Raw genomic sequence first — 15,459 nt, 5'->3', positions numbered from 1 at the left:
ACTAGCAGAGGTTGGATCATGAGGGTTAAGGAAAGCTGTCTCTGGAACATAAAAGCTCAAGATGAAGAAGCAAGTGCTAATGTAGAAGCTGCCACAACTTATCCAGAAGATCTAGTTAGAAAGCTAATAAAGATGGCTACACCAAACAGCAGTTTTTCACTGTACATGAAACAGCTTTATATCAGAGGAAGACAGCATCTAGGACTTTGATAGTTGGAGAGAAATGCCTGACTTCAAAGATTCTAAGGACAGGCTGGCTGTTTTTTAGGGGCTAATGCAGCTAGTAATTTTAAGAAGAAGCCAGTGCTCACTGACCATTTTGAAAATCCTAGGGCTCTTAAGAATTACGGTAAATCTACTCTGCCTGTCCTCTGTAGGTGGAAAAACAAAACCTGGATGACAGCACATCTGTTTACAACATGGTTTACTGGATATTTTAAGTCCACTGTTGAGAACTATTGCTCAGAAAAGATTATTTTCATAATATTACTGCTCACTGGCAATGTAGCAGTACACAAAAGCTGTAATGGAGATGTTATTCTTGCTCAGTCACTCAGTTGTGTCCAACTCTTTGTGTCCCCATGGACTGCAGCACGCCAGGCTTCCCTGTCCATCACCAACTCCCCAAGCTTGCTCAAACTCATGTCCATCAAGTCAGTGTTCTCCTCATTGACTGGCAATAAAGTGAAGGACCATTTATTGAACATACAATTTGGTTAGCATTTCCACTACTGATTCCAAAGACTTTTCTCAAATCTTCTTAATTTGCCTCTGTTAGTTTTCTATCACTGCTGTAACAAACTGCCATAAAGTCAGTGGCAGAAATTTTAAATCTTGTAGTTCTGAAGTCCTAAATGGATCTCACTGGGCTAAAGTCAAGATGTTGACAGGAATGGGTTCCTTTTTTTTTTAATTTATTTTGTCTGTGCTGGGTCTTCGTTGGTGTGTTGCCTTTTCTCTAGTTGGGGTGCGTGGGGGCTACTTTTCATTGCAGTATGTGGACTTCTCATTGTGGAGTCTTCTTTTGTTGCAGGGTACAGGCTCCAGGTGTGTGGGCTTCCTTATATGCGGCACATGGGTTCAGTAGTTGTGATTCCCAGGCTCTAGAGCGTGGGCTCAGTAGTTGTGGCACATGGGCATGTGGGATCTTCCCAGATCAGGGATTGAACCTTGTCTCCTGCATTGGCAAGCAGATTCTTTACCACTGAGCCACCAGAGAAATCCGGATGGGTTCTTTTCTGAAGGCTCAAGGGGAAAATCAATTTCTCTGCTCTTTCTAGCTTTTAAAGGCCACACATATTCCTTGATATTGTTCTCTTCATCTTTAATAACAGCAAAAGTCAGTTAGTTCTTCTCATGCTACATCATTCTAAACTTCTCTCCTGTCTCACTCCTACACTTTTAAGGACTCTTTACATTGCCCCCACCCAGACAGTCCAAACAATCTCCTTGTTTTAAGGTCAGTTGCTTAGCAAACTTAGACATCCTGAAATGTGAAGTCAAGTGGGCCTTAGGAAGCATTACTACGAACAAAGCTAGTGGAGGTGATGGAATTCCAGTTCAGATCTTAAAAGATGATGCTGTGAAAGTGCTGCACTCAATATGCCAGCAAATTTGGAAAACTCAGCAGTGGCCACAGGACTGGAAAAGGTCAGTTTTCATTCCAGTCACAAAGAAAGGCAATGCCAAAGAATGCTCAAACTACCACACAGTTGCACTCACCTCACACGCTCGTAAAGTAATGCTCAAAATTCTCCAAGCCAAGCTTCAACAGTATGTGAACCATAAGCTTCCAAATGTTCAAGCTGGTTTTAGAAAAAGCAGAGGAACCAGAGACCAAATTGACAACGTCCTCTGGATCATCAAAAAAGCAAGAGAGTTCCAGAAAAACATCTATTTCTGCTTTATTGACTATGCCAAAGCCTTTGACTGTGTGGATCACAATAAACTGTGGAAAATTCTGAAAGAGATGGGAATACCAAACCACTTGACTTGCCTCCTGAGATATCTGTGTGCAGGTCAGGAAGCAACAGTTAGCACTGGACATGGAACAACAGACTGGTTCCAAATAGGAGAAAGAGTACGTCAAGGCTGTATATTGTCACCCTGATTATTTAACTTACATGCAGAGTACATCATGAGAAACGCTGGACTGGATGAAGCTCAAGCTGGAATCAAGATTACCTGGAGAAATATCAATAACCTCAGATATGCAGATGAGGTTATCTGCAGATATGCACCACCCTTACGGCAGAAAGTGAAGAAAAACTAAAGACCCTCTTGATGAAAGTGAAAGAGGAGAGTGGAAAAGTTGGCTAAAGTTCAACATTCAAAAAACTAAGATCATGGCATCCGGTCCCATCATTTCATGGCAAATAGATGGGGAAACAGTGGCAGACTTTATTTTCTTGTCTCCAGAATCACTGTAGACAGTGACTGCAGCCATGAAATTAAAAGACACTTGCTCCTTGGGAGGAAAGCTATGACAAACCTAGACAGCATATTAAAAAGCATATTAAATATTAAAAAGATATTGCTTTCCCAACAGAGGTCCGCATAGTCAAAGCTATGGTTTTTCCAGTAGTCATGTGTGAGAGTTGAACCATAAAGAAGGCTGAGCGCTGAAGAATTGATTGTTTTGGAATAAGTCAGACAGAGAAAGAAAATTCCATATGATCTCACTTTATGTGGAACTAAGAAAAACAAAAGACAAACAGAGCTCAGAGATACAGAGAACAGTTGGTGGTTGCCAGAGGCAAGAGTAGGTGGTGGACAAAAGGGGAAGGAGTCAAAAGTTAACAAACTTTTGACAATATACAGCCTTGTCGTACTCCTTTCCCAATTTTAATTCAGTCCATTGTTCCATGTCCAGTTCTAACTGTTGCTGCCTGGCCTGCATACAAGTTTCTCAGGAGACAAGTGAGGTGATCTGGTATTCCCATCTCTTTAAGAATTTTCCACAATTTATTGTCATTCACACAGTCAAAGGCTTTAGTGTAGTCAATGAAGCAGAAGTATATGTTTTTCTGGAATTCTCTTGCTTTCTCTATGAGCCAGTGAATGTTGGCAATTTGATATCTGGTTCCTCTGCCTTTTCTAAGACTAGCTTGTACAACTGGAAGTTCTAGGTTCACATACTGCTGAAGCCTAGCCTGAAGAATTTTGAGCATTGTCTTGCTAGCATGTGAAATGATTTCAACTGTATAGTAGTTTGAACATTCTTTGGCACTGCGCTTCTTTGGGATTGCCCTACTTTTCCAGTCCTGTGGTCACTGCTGAGTTTTCCAAATTTGCTGTCATGTTGAGTGCAGTACTTTCACAGCATCATCTTTTAGGATTTGAAATAGCTCAGCTGGAATTCCATCACCTCCACTAGCTTTGTTCGTGGCAATGCTTTCTAAGGCCCACTTGGCTTCACTCTCCAGGATGTCTGACTCTAGGTGAGTGACCACACGATCATGGTTATCAAGGTCATTAAGACCTTTTTTGTATAGTTCTTCTATGTATTCTTGCCACCTCTTCTTATTGTCTTCTGCTTCTGTCAGGTCCTTACTGTTTTTGTCCTTTATCATGCTCATCCTTGTATGAAATGTTCCCTTGATATCTCCAATTTTCTTGAAGAGATATTTAGTCTTTCCCATTCTATTGTTTTCCTCTATTTCTTTGCATTGTTCACTTAAGAAGCCCTTCTTAGCTCTCCTTGTTATTCTCTGGAACTCTGCATTCCGTTGGGTATCTTTCCCTTTCTCCCTTGCCTTTTGCTTCTCTTATCTCCTCAGCTATTTGTAAAGTCTCCTTAGACAAACACTTTTCCTTCTTGCATTTTTTTCCCTTAGGTAGTTTTGGTCTTCGCCTCCTGTACAGTGTTACAAACCTCTGTCCATTGTTCTTCAGACACTGTCTACCAGATCTTATCCCTTGAATCTATTCATTACCTCCACTGTATAAGGGATTCAACTTAGGTCATACCTGAATGGCCTAATGGTTTTCCCTACTTTCTTCAGTTTAAGTCTGAATTTTGCAATAAGGAGCTGATGTTCTGAGCCACAGTCAGCTCCCGGTCTTGTTTTTGTGGACTATATAGTTAGAGCTTCTCCATTTTTTGCTGCAAAGAATGTAATCAGTCTGGTTTCAGTATTTACCATCTGGTGATGTCCATGTGTAGAGTCGTCTCTTGTGTTCCTGGAAGAGAGTGTTTGCCATGACCAGTGTGTTCTCTTGAGAAAACTCTGTTAGCCTTTGTCCTGCTTCATTTTGTACTCCAAGGCCAAATTTGCCTGTTACTCCAGGTATCTCTTGACTTCCTACATTTGCATTCCAATCCCCTGTGATGAAAAAAAGACATCTTTTTTTGGTTTTAGTTCTAGAAGGTCTTGTAGGGCTTCATAGAACCATTCAACTTCAGCTTCTTCAGCATTAGTGTTTGGGGCATAGACTTGGATTACTGTGATATTGAATCATTTGCCCTGGAAACGAGCTGAGATCTTTCTGTTGTTTCTGAGATTGTACTCAAGTACTGCATTTCAAACTCTTGTTAACTATGAGGGCTACTCCATTTCTTCTAAGGGATTCTTGCCTACAGTAGTAGATGTAATGGTCATCTGAATTAAATTCTCCCATTCTGGTCCATCTTAGTTAGTTCCCTGATTCCTAAAATATCAATGTTCACTCTTGCCATCTCCTGTTTGACCACTTCCAATTTACCTTGATTCATGGACCTAACATTCCAGGTTCATATGTGATATTGTTATAGCATCATTATTTACTTTCACCACCAGATGCATGCACAACCTGCCTCTTCATTCTTTCTGGAGCTGTTTCTCCAGTCTTCCCCAGTAGCAAAGGGTCCTACGGATTTGGGGGTCTCATCTTCCAGTGTCACATCTTTTTGCCTCTTTGTGCTGTTCATGGGGTTCTCATAGGAAGAATACTGGAGTAGTTTTCCATTGCCTCCTCCAGTGGACCACATATATCAGGTACATATAGACAAGGCTATGGTCTTCCCAGTAGTCATGTATGGAAATGAGAATTGAAACATAAAGAAAGCTGAGTGCCAAAGAATTGATGCTTTCAAATTGTGGTGCTGGAGAAGACTCTTTGAGAGTCCCTTGAACTGCAAGGATATGAAACCTGTCAATCCTAAAGGAAATCAATCCTAAATATTCACTGAAGGACTGATGCTGAAGTTCCAATACTGAAGTTGAAGCTCCAATACTTTGGACATCTGATGCGAAGAGCTGACTCATTGGAAAAAAACCATGATGCTGGAAAAGATTAAAGACAAAAGGAGAAGGGGGTGACAGAGGATGAGATGACTGGATGGCATCACTGACTCAGTGGACATGAGTTTGAGCAGACTGGGAGATAGTGAAGGACAAGGAGGCCTGGCGTGCTGCAGTCCATGGGTTGGAAAAGAGTTGACATGACGTAGCGACTGAACAGACTTATTTCACTTAGCATAATGCTCTCAGGGTACATCCATGTTGTTGCAAATGGCAAGATTTCCTTCTTTTATGGCTAAATAACATTGTGTATGTATACCACATTTTCTTTATCCATTTCTCCATTTATGGATGCTTAGGTTGATTTTATATCTCAGCTATTGTAAATAATATTGTAGGGACTTCCCAAGTGGTGTGGTGGTAAATAATTTCCCTTGCAATTCAGGGGATGCAGGTTTGATCCCAGGTTAGGAAACTAATATCCCACATGCCGCAAAGCAGCTAAGCCCATTTGCCACAACTAGAGAGCCCATGCACCACAACTACTGAGCCCAAATGCCTTGAGGAAGATCCTGAATGATGCAACAAAAATCCCACATGATGCAACTAAGACCCAACATAACCAAAATAAATAAAACCCAATCTTTAAAAAAATAATACTTCAATGCACATGAGAGTGCATTTATCTTTTTAAGTTAATGTATTCATTTCTTAGGTAGATTCCCAGAAGTAGAAGTGCTGTATCACATGTTGGTTCTGTTTTTAATCTTTGAGGAAGCTCTGTATTGTTCTGCATAATGAAAGTGAAAGTTGCTCAGTTGTGTCTGACTCTTTGTAACCCCGTGGACTGTATTGTAGCCTGCCACACTCCTCTGTCCATGAGGATTCTCCAGGCAAGAATACTGGAGTGGGTTGTCATGTCCTCCTCCAAGGGATCTTCCTGACCCAGGGATCAAACTCAGGTCTCCCTCATTGCAGGCAGATTCTTTACCACTGAACCACCCAGTAAGCCCAATTTTACATTTCTGCTGACAGTGTATGAGTTCCCTTTTTTCTATGTTCTCATTAACACTTGTTATTTATTGTCTTCATAATAGCCATTCTAACAAGTGTGAGGTGATAGCTCACTGTGGTTTTGATTTGCATTTCCTGATAATTAGTGATGTTGAGCACCTTACTACCTGTTGGCCATTTGTGTGTCTTCTTTTTTTTTTTTCTTTTTCTTTTTTTTTTCCATTTATTTTTATTAGTTGGAGGCTAATTACTTTACAATATTGTAGTGGTTTTTATCATACATTGACATGAATCAGCCATGGATTTACGTGTATTCCCCATCCCAATTCCCCCTCCCACCTCGTTCTCAACCCGATCCCTCTGGGTCTTCCCAGTGCACCAGGCCCGAGCACTTGTCTCAGGCATCCAACCTGGGCTGGTGATCTGTTTCACCCTTGATAATATACATGTTTCGATGCTGTTCTCTCAAAACATCCAACCCTCGCCTTCTCCCACAGAGTCCAAAAGTCTGTTCTGTACATCTGTGTCTCTTTTTCTGTTTTGCATATAGGGTTATCATTACCATCTTTCTAAATTCCATATATATGTGTTAGTATACTGTATTGGTCTTTCTCTTTCTGGCTTACTTCACTCTGTATAATGGGCTCCAGTTTCATCCATCTCATTAGAACTGATTCAAATGAATTCTTTTTAATGGCTGAGTAATATTCCATGGTGTATATGTACCACAGCTTCCTTATCCATTCGTCTGCTGATGGGCATCTGGGTTGCTTCCATGTCCTGGCTATTATAAACAGTACTGCGATGAACATTGGGGTGCACGTGTCTCTTTCAGATCTGGTTTCCTCGGTGTGTATGCCCAGCAGTGGGATTGCTGGGTCGTATGGCAGTTCTATTTCCAGTTTTTTAAGAAATCTCCACACTGTTTTCCATAGTGGCTGTACTAGTTTGCATTCCCACCAACAGTGTAAGAGGGTTCCCTTTTCTCCACACCCTCTCCAGCATTTATTGCTTGTAGACTTTTGGATAGCAGCCATCCTGACTGGTGTGTAATGGTACCTCATTGTGGTTTAGATTTGCATTTCTCTGATAATGAGTGATGTTGAGCATCTTTTCATGTGTTTGTTAGCCATCTGTATGTCTTCTTTGGAGAAATGTCTGTTTAGTTCTTTAGCCCATTTTTTGATTGGGTCATTTATTTTTCTGGAATTGAGCTGCAGGAGTTGCTTGTATATTTTTGAGATTAATCCTTTGTCTGTTGCTTCATTTGCTATTATTTTCTCCCAGTCTGAGGGCTGTCTTTTCACCTTGCTTATAGTTTCCTTTGTTGTGCAAAAGCTTTCAAGTTTCATTAGGTCCCATTTGTTTATTTTTGCTTTTATTTCCAATATTCTGAGAGGTGGGTCATAGAGGAGATCCTGCTGTGATTTATGTCGGAGAGTGTTTTGCCTATGTTCTCCTCTAGGAGTTTTATGGTTTCTGGTCTTACATTTAGATCTTTAATCCATTTTGAGTTTATTTTTGTGTATGGTGTTAGAAAGTGTTCTAGTTTCATTCTTTTACAAGTGGTTGACCAGTTTTCCCAGTACCATTTGTTAAAGAGGTTGCCTTTCTTCCATTGTATATTCTTGCCTCCTTTGTCGAAGGTAAGGTGTTCATAGGTTCATGGGTTTATCTCTGGGCTTTCGATTCTGTTCCATTGATCTATATTTCTGTCTTTGTGCCAGTACCATACTGTCTTGATGACTGTAGCTTTGTAGTATAGTCTGAAGTCAGTCAGGTTGATTCCTCCAGTTCCATTCTTCTTTCTCAAGATTACTTTGGCTATTCGAGGTTTTTTTGTATTTCCATATAAATTGTGAAATTATTTGTTCTAGTTCTGTGAAAAATACCTTTGGTAGCTTGATAGGGATTGCATTGAATCTATAGATTGCTTTGGGTAGTATAGTCATTTTGACAATATTTATTCTTCCTATCCATGAACACGGTATATTTCTCCATCTGTTTCTGTCCTCTTTGATTTCTTTCATCAGTGTTTTATCATTTTCTATGTATAGGTCTTTTGTTTCTTTAGGTAGATATACTCTTAAGTATTTTATTCCTTTTGTTGCAATGGTCAATGGTATTGTTTCCTTAATTTCTCTTTCTGTTTTCTCATTGTTAGTGTATAGGAATGCAAGGGATTTCTGTGTGTTAATTTTATATCCTGCAACTTTACTATATTCTTTGATTAGCTCTAGTAATTTTCTGGTAGAGTTTTTAGGGTTTTCTATGTAGAGGATCATGTCATCTGCAAACAGCGAGAGTTTCACTTCTTCTTTTCCTATCTGGATTCCTTTTACTTCTTTTTCTGCTCTGATTGCTGTGGCCAAAACTTCCAAAACTATGTTGAATAGTAGTGGTGAGAGTGGGCACCCTTGTCTTGTTCCTGATTTCAGGGGAAATGCTTTCAATTTTTCACCATTGAGGGTAATGCTTGCTGTGGGTTTGTCATATATAGCTTTTATTATGTTGAGGTATGTTCCTTCTATTCCTGCTTTATGGAGAGTTTTAATCATAAATGGGTGTTGAATTTTGTCAAAGGCTTTCTCTGCATCTATTGAGATAATCATATGGTTTTTATCTTTCAATTTGTTAATGTGGTGTATTACATTGATTGATTTGTGGATATTAAAGAATCCTTGCATTCCTGAGATAAAGCCCACTTGGTTGTGGTGTATGATTTTTTTTAATATGTTGTTAGATTCTGTTGGCTAGAATTTGTAAAGGATTTTTACATCTATGTTCATCAGTGATATTGGCCTATAGTTTTCTTTTTTTGTGGCATCTTTGTCTTGTTTTGGAATTAGGGTGATGGTGGCCTCATAGAATGAGTTTGGAAGTTTACCTTCTTCTGCAATTTTCTGGAAGAGTTTGAGTAAGATAGGTGTTAGCTCTTCTCTAAATTTTTGGTAGAATTCAGCTGTGGAGCCATCTAGCCCTGGGCTTTTGTTTGCTGGAAGATTTCTGATTACAGGTTCGATTTCCTTGCTTGTGATGGGTCTGTTAAGATCTTCTATTTCTGTCTGGTTCAGTTTTGGAAAGTTATACTTTCCTAAGAATTTGTCCATTTCTTCCAAGTTGTCCATTTTATTGGCATAGAGCTGCTGGTAGTAGTCTCTTATGATCCTTTGTTATTTCAGTGTTGTCTGTTGTGATCTCTCCATTTTCATTTCTAATTTTGTTAATTTGGTTCTTCTCCCTTTGTTTCTTAATGAGTCTTGCTAACTGTTTGTCAATTTTGTTTATTTTTTCAAAAAACAAGCTTTTAGCTTTGTTGATTTTTGCTATGGTCTCTTTAGTTTCTTTTGCATTTATTTCTGCCCTAATTTTTAAGATTTCTTTCCTTCTACTAACCCTGGGGTTCTTCATTTCTTCCTTCTCTAGTTGCTTTAGGTGTAGAGTTAGGTTATTTATTTGACTTTTTTCTTGTTTCTTGAGGTAAGCCTGTAATGCTATGAACCTTCCCCTTAGCACTGCTTTTACAGTGTCCCATAGGTTTTGTGTTGTTGTGTTTTCATTTTCATTCGTTTCTATGCACATTTTGATTTCTTCTATGATTTGTTGGTTTTTCAGAAGCGTGTTATTTAGCCTTCATATGTTTGAATTTTAAAAAATTTTTTTCCTGTAATTGAGATCTAATCTTACTGCACTGTGGTCAGAAAAGATGACTGGAATGATTTCAATTTTTTTGAATTTACCAAGGCTAGATTTATGGCCTAGGATGTGATATATTCTGGAGAAGGTTCCGTGTGCACTTGAGAAAAAGGTGAAGTTGATTGTTTTGGGGTGAAATGTCCTATAGATATCAATTAGGTCTAGCTGGTCCATTGTGTCATTTAAGGTTTGTGTTTCCTTGTTAATTTTCTGTTTAGTTGATCTATCCATAGTTGTGAGTAGGGTATTAAAGTCTCCCACTGTTATTGTGTTACTATTAATTTCCTCTTTCATACTCGTTAGCGTTTGCCTTACATATTGTGGTGCTCCTATGTTGGGTGCATATATATTTATAATTGTTATATCTTCTTCTTGAATTGTTCCTTTGATCATTATGTAGTGTCCTTCTTTGTCTCTTTTCACAGCCTTTATTTTAAAGTCTATTTTATCTGATATGAGTATTGCTACTCCTGCTTTCTTTTGGTCTCTGTTTGTGTGAAATATTTTTTTCCAGCCCTTCACTTTTAGTCTGTATGTGTCCCTTGTTTTGAGGTGGGTTTCTTTTTTTTTTTTTTTAACCTCCATGTCTCCCCATTCACAATACAGACCAGGTAAAGGGCCTGCCTGGGCTGAGGTGTATATGGGGTGGATTTACTCTGCCTCCTCTTTCTATACAGTCAGTGTAAGAACACAGCCTGTGGTAAGAATCGGGAGGCCTTGAGGTGGGTTTCTTGTAGAAAGCATATATGGGGATCTTGTTTTTGTATTCATTCAGCCAGTCTTTGTCTTTTGGTTGGGGCATTCAACCCATTTACATTTAAGGTAATTATTGATAGGTATAGTCCCGTTGCGATTTACTTTGTTGTTTTGGGTTCACGTTTATACGGCCTTTCTGCATTTCCTGTCTAGAGAAGATCCTTTAGCATTTGTTGAAGAGCTGGTTTGGTGGTGCTGAATTCTCTCAGCTTTTGCTTGTCTGTAAAGCTTTTGAATTCTCCTTCATATCTGAATGAGATCCTTTCTGGGTACAGTAATCTAGGTTGTAGGTTATTCTCTTTCATTACTTTAAGTATGTCCTGCCGTTCCCTTCTGGCCTGAAGGGTTTCTATTGATAGATCAGCTGTTATCCTTATGGGAATCCCTTTGTGTCATTTGTTGTTTCTCCCTTGGTGCTTTTAATATTTGTTCTTTGTGTTTGATCTTTGTTAATTTGACTAATATGTGTCTTGGGGTGTTTCGCCTTGGGTTTATCCTGTTTGGGACTGTCTGGGTTTCTTGGACCTGTGTAACTATTTACTTCCGCATTTTAGGGAAGTTTTCAGCTATTATCTCCTCGAGTATTTTCTCATGGCCTTTCTTTTTGTCTTCTTCTTCTGGGACTCCTATGATTCGAATGGTGGGGTGTTTCACATTGTCCCAGGGGTCCCTGAGGTTGTCCTCATTTCTTTTGATTCTTTTTTCTTTTTTCCTCTCTGCCTCATTTATTTCCACCATTTTATCTTCTACCTCATTTATCCTATCTTCTGTCTCCGTTATTCTACTGTTGGTTCCCTCCAGAGTGTTTTTGATCTCATTTATTGCATTATTCATTTTTAATTGACTCTTTTTTATTTCTTCTAGGTCCTTATTAAACATTTCTTGCATCTTCTCAATCTTTGTCTCCAGGCTATTTATCTGTAACTCCATTTTGTTTTCAAGATTTTGGATCATTTTTATTATCATTATTCTAAATTCTTTTTCAGGTAGATTGTCTATCTCCTCCTCTTTTGTTTGACTTGGTGGGCATTTTTCATGTTCCTTTACCTGTTGGGTATTTCTCTGCATTTTCATCTTGTTTAGATTGCTGTGTCTGGAGTGGGCTTTCTGTATTCTGGTGGTCTGTGGTTCCTTTTTATTGTGGAGGTTTCACCCAGTGGGTGGGGTTGAACGATTGGCTTGTCAAGGTTTCCTGGTTAGGGAAGCTTGTGTCGGTGTTCTGGTGCATGGAACTGGATTTCTTCTCTCTAGAGTGCAATGGAGTGTCCAGTAATGAGTTTTGAGATGGGTCTATGTATTAGGTGTGACTTTGGGCAGCCTGTGTGTTGATGCTCAGGGCTATGTTCCTGCGTTGCTGGAGAATTTGCGCGGTATGTCTTGCTCTGGAACTTATTGGCTCTTGGGTGGTGGTTGGTTTCGGTGTAGGTATGGAGGCTTTTGGATGGTCTCTTATTACTTAATGTTCCGTGTCGTCAGGAGTTTTCTGGTGTTCTCAGGTTTTGGGCTTAAGTCTCCTGCCTCTGGATTTCAGTTTTATTCTTCCAGTAGTCTCAAGACTTCTCCAACTATACAGCACTGATAATAAAACTTCTAGGTTAATGGTGAAAAGATTCTCCACTGTGAGAGACACCCAGAGAGGTTCACAGAGTTACATGAAGAAGAGGAGAGCGAGGAGGGAGATAGAGATGAGCAGGAGGAGAAAAAGGGGGACTCAAGAGGAGAGAGACAGATCTATGCAGTTCTCTATTCCCAAGGTGTTCTCCGTAGCCCAGAGACCCACAGAGATTCACAGAATTGGATTGGGAAGAGAAGGGGAAAGGAGGAAACAGAGATGTTCTGAGGTAGAAAACAGAGAGTCAAAAGTGGGAGAGAGTAACAACATCCTCCTGAGTAAAAATGGGAACTGAATATTGGATTCTTAAATGTCCAAAATTGATATATCAAAAACTAAAAAACAAAGATTAAAAACCTAGAGTAGAGGTTAGACTCTTAAAAATACAATATTAAAAACAAAAACAAAAACACAAAAATTTTAGAAATATATATGAAGTTCAGTTTAAAAATAGGGCTTCTCCCTTTATTTTTTTTTTGCAAGGTTATAGTGAAATGAAAATGAAAATTAAGGAGTAATAGAAGAGTAATAGAGGACTTTAAAAGAAAATAGAAAAAGAATAAAACAAAAAAATTTTTTTCCTAATTAAAAAAAATAGTAAAAATATATGAAAATGAAATTTGAGGAGTAATGGGGGAGTATTAGGGAATTTTAAAAGAAAATAAAAGAGAAAAAAATTAAAGAAAAGCAAAAAAAAATTTTTTAATAAAAAAAAAAGTAAAAATATATCTAGGAATTTCTCTGGACCTGTTGCGGTCAGTGTGGGTTCGGTTCAGTTTCAGATAGCTCCTCGTTCCAGTTTACACTTCTTGATATCTATAGGCCCCTTCTGGTGTAGTCGGTGTTACCTACAGGGATTTTAATCTGTTGTACCGGTCCCTTCTGAAGCAGTTCCCTTTGTTTATTTGGCTTCTGTTTGCCGGTCTCTTCAGTGTCTGATTTCCTCCCTGACACAGGCGGGTGGAGGTGGTCTCTTGTTTAGGTTCGCTTGTTCAGTCGTGCTGTGGGGAGAGAGGTGCGCTCCTTTCGAAGATGATGGGCTGCTTTTCTGGGCGCCTGATGTCTTCTGCTAGCGGTCAGAAGTTGTTTTGTGAAGTTTGCTCAGCGTTCAAATGTTCTTTTGATGAATTTGTTGGGGAGAAAGTGGTCTCCCCGTCCTATTCCTCCGCCATCTTGGCTCCTCCTTCCATTTTTATTTCTGACTCTGGCAGTCCTGACGCTCCACTGAGCAAGAAAAGGACTAGGTACACTAAGGGCAGGAGTCTGCATTAAGCAGCGAAGACATCTAATTGGGATGGGAGTCTGTTTTTGTGCTGGTGATGTTGAGAAGAACCATTTCACTGGAGTAGTGAGACCAAACCCCGAGTGCTCGGCGAGTGAGTGGGCCAGTGATTGTGCGCTGCCGCCTTGGAGTTAATGTCGGGAATATGAGCGTGGAGAGCTGCAGCAGCAGGGGAAGGGATGAGGAGAGAGGTAGGGCTTGTGTGTCTTCTTTACAGAAATGTCTATTCGGATCCTCTACTGCTTTTTAATCAGATTTTTTTTTTTTTTTTTTGCTGTTGTATGATTTCTTTACATATTTTGAATTTTGTTGTTGTTGTTGTGTTAGTCACTCAGTCATGTCCCACTCTTTGCAACCCCATTGACTGTAGTCCACCAGTCTTCTCTGTCCATGGAATTCTCCAGGCAAGAATACTGGAGTGGGTAACCATTTCCTTCTCTAGGAGAATTTCCCAACCCAGATATCAAACCTGGGTCTCCTGCATTGCGGGCAGATTCTTTACTATCTGAGTCACCAGGGAAGCCCCACATAGTCTGGATATTAGCCCCTTATCAGACAGAGGCTTTGCAAATATTTTTCCCAGACAGTAAGCTGCCTTGTCATTTTGTGGAAGGCTTTGTTTGCTGTGCATAGACTTTTTAGTTTGGCATATTCCCACGGTTTATTTTTGTTTTTGTTGTGTTTGCTTTTGGTGTGAAATCCAAAAATTCATCTCCAAGACTTACATCAAGGAGCTTACCACCTATGTTATCATCTAGAAGTTGTATGGTTTCTGGTCTTATGGCTAAGTCTTTAATCCATTTTGAATTAACTTTTGTGGGGGTGTAAGAGAATGTTCCAGTTTCATTTTGTTGCATGTGGCTGTCCAATTTTCCCAAACCATTTATTGAAGACACTGTTCTTTCTCCCATTTTATATTCTTGGCACCTTTCTTATAAATTAATTGACCGTAAATGTGTGGGTTTATTTCTGTCCCATTGATCTGTATGTCTGTTTTTATACCACAATCAAGTTAGTTAACACATCCATCACCACACAGAGTTACTTTGTGTGTGTGTGCTTGTGAATGTGGTGAGAACACTTGAGTTAATTTTTGTATATGGTGTGAAGTGTGGATCATGGTTTGTGTTTTCCTCCAAAACTTATTATACCTATTTGTTCCAGCAGTTTTTAAAAAAGACTTTCCTTTCCTGCATTGAAGCACTTTGCACCTTAGTCAAAAAATAGTTGTCCATATGTGTGCAAATCTGTTTCTGGACCCTCTGTTCTGTTTCATTGATATATGTGTCTCTACTTACATCAATACCATTCTGTCTGAATTATTGTAACTTTATAGTAAGTCCTAATATTACATAGTATAAATCCTCCAAGCTAATCCTTGCTTTGTGTATTCTAGTTCCTTTGCATAGCCATATAAACTTTTAACATCTCTGCTTCAGTTTTTAACAAAAGTTGACAAATAATTGGTTGAAGAAGTAGAAGACAAATGAGTAAAGTGATATAAAATCAACAATACTCAATCAAGTTGATTTAAATATTAGAGAACACTGAACCTATCAGTAGCTGAATATATATTCTTTTCTAGGGACACCTGAAACATTCTTCTAGATAGACCATATGTTGAAATCATACAGTGTGTGTTTTCTGACAACTGTGGAATTAAAATTGATCAAACAAAAGGGCATCAAGAGAAAATGCCTATATTTTTGAAGGCTAAATGAAAGCAGTAGTACAGGGAGCTATGTAAAGTGAGAAAAAAGTGTACATGCTGGACTTCCCTGGTGGTCTAGTGGTTAATAGTCCTCTAGTCAAGGCAGGGGAGCGTGTTCATCTGACCCTGTGCACCACAACTACTGAACCCTTGCTCTAGAGCCCAG

At 39.2% G+C, this 15,459-nt stretch overlaps 1 protein-coding gene and 1 non-coding gene across 5 annotated transcripts in view; one reads left to right on the top strand and one right to left on the bottom strand.

The window, feature by feature from the left end:
- Window positions 1–15,459, top strand: part of ZNF81 (zinc finger protein 81) — a 101,420-nt gene that overhangs the window by 47,490 nt on the left and 38,471 nt on the right. The window lies entirely within an intron of this gene.
- Window positions 10,514–10,649, bottom strand: LOC133053331 (small nucleolar RNA SNORA51). Its single transcript, XR_009692246.1, has one exon. It is a non-coding gene; the product is annotated as a small nucleolar RNA SNORA51 (small nucleolar RNA).

The sequence above is a fragment of the Dama dama genome, chromosome X, assembly GCF_033118175.1.
Source record: "Dama dama isolate Ldn47 chromosome X, ASM3311817v1, whole genome shotgun sequence".
Lineage (NCBI taxonomy): Eukaryota > Metazoa > Chordata > Mammalia > Artiodactyla > Cervidae > Dama > Dama dama.
This window is presented reverse-complemented; position numbering and strand designations above follow the sequence as displayed.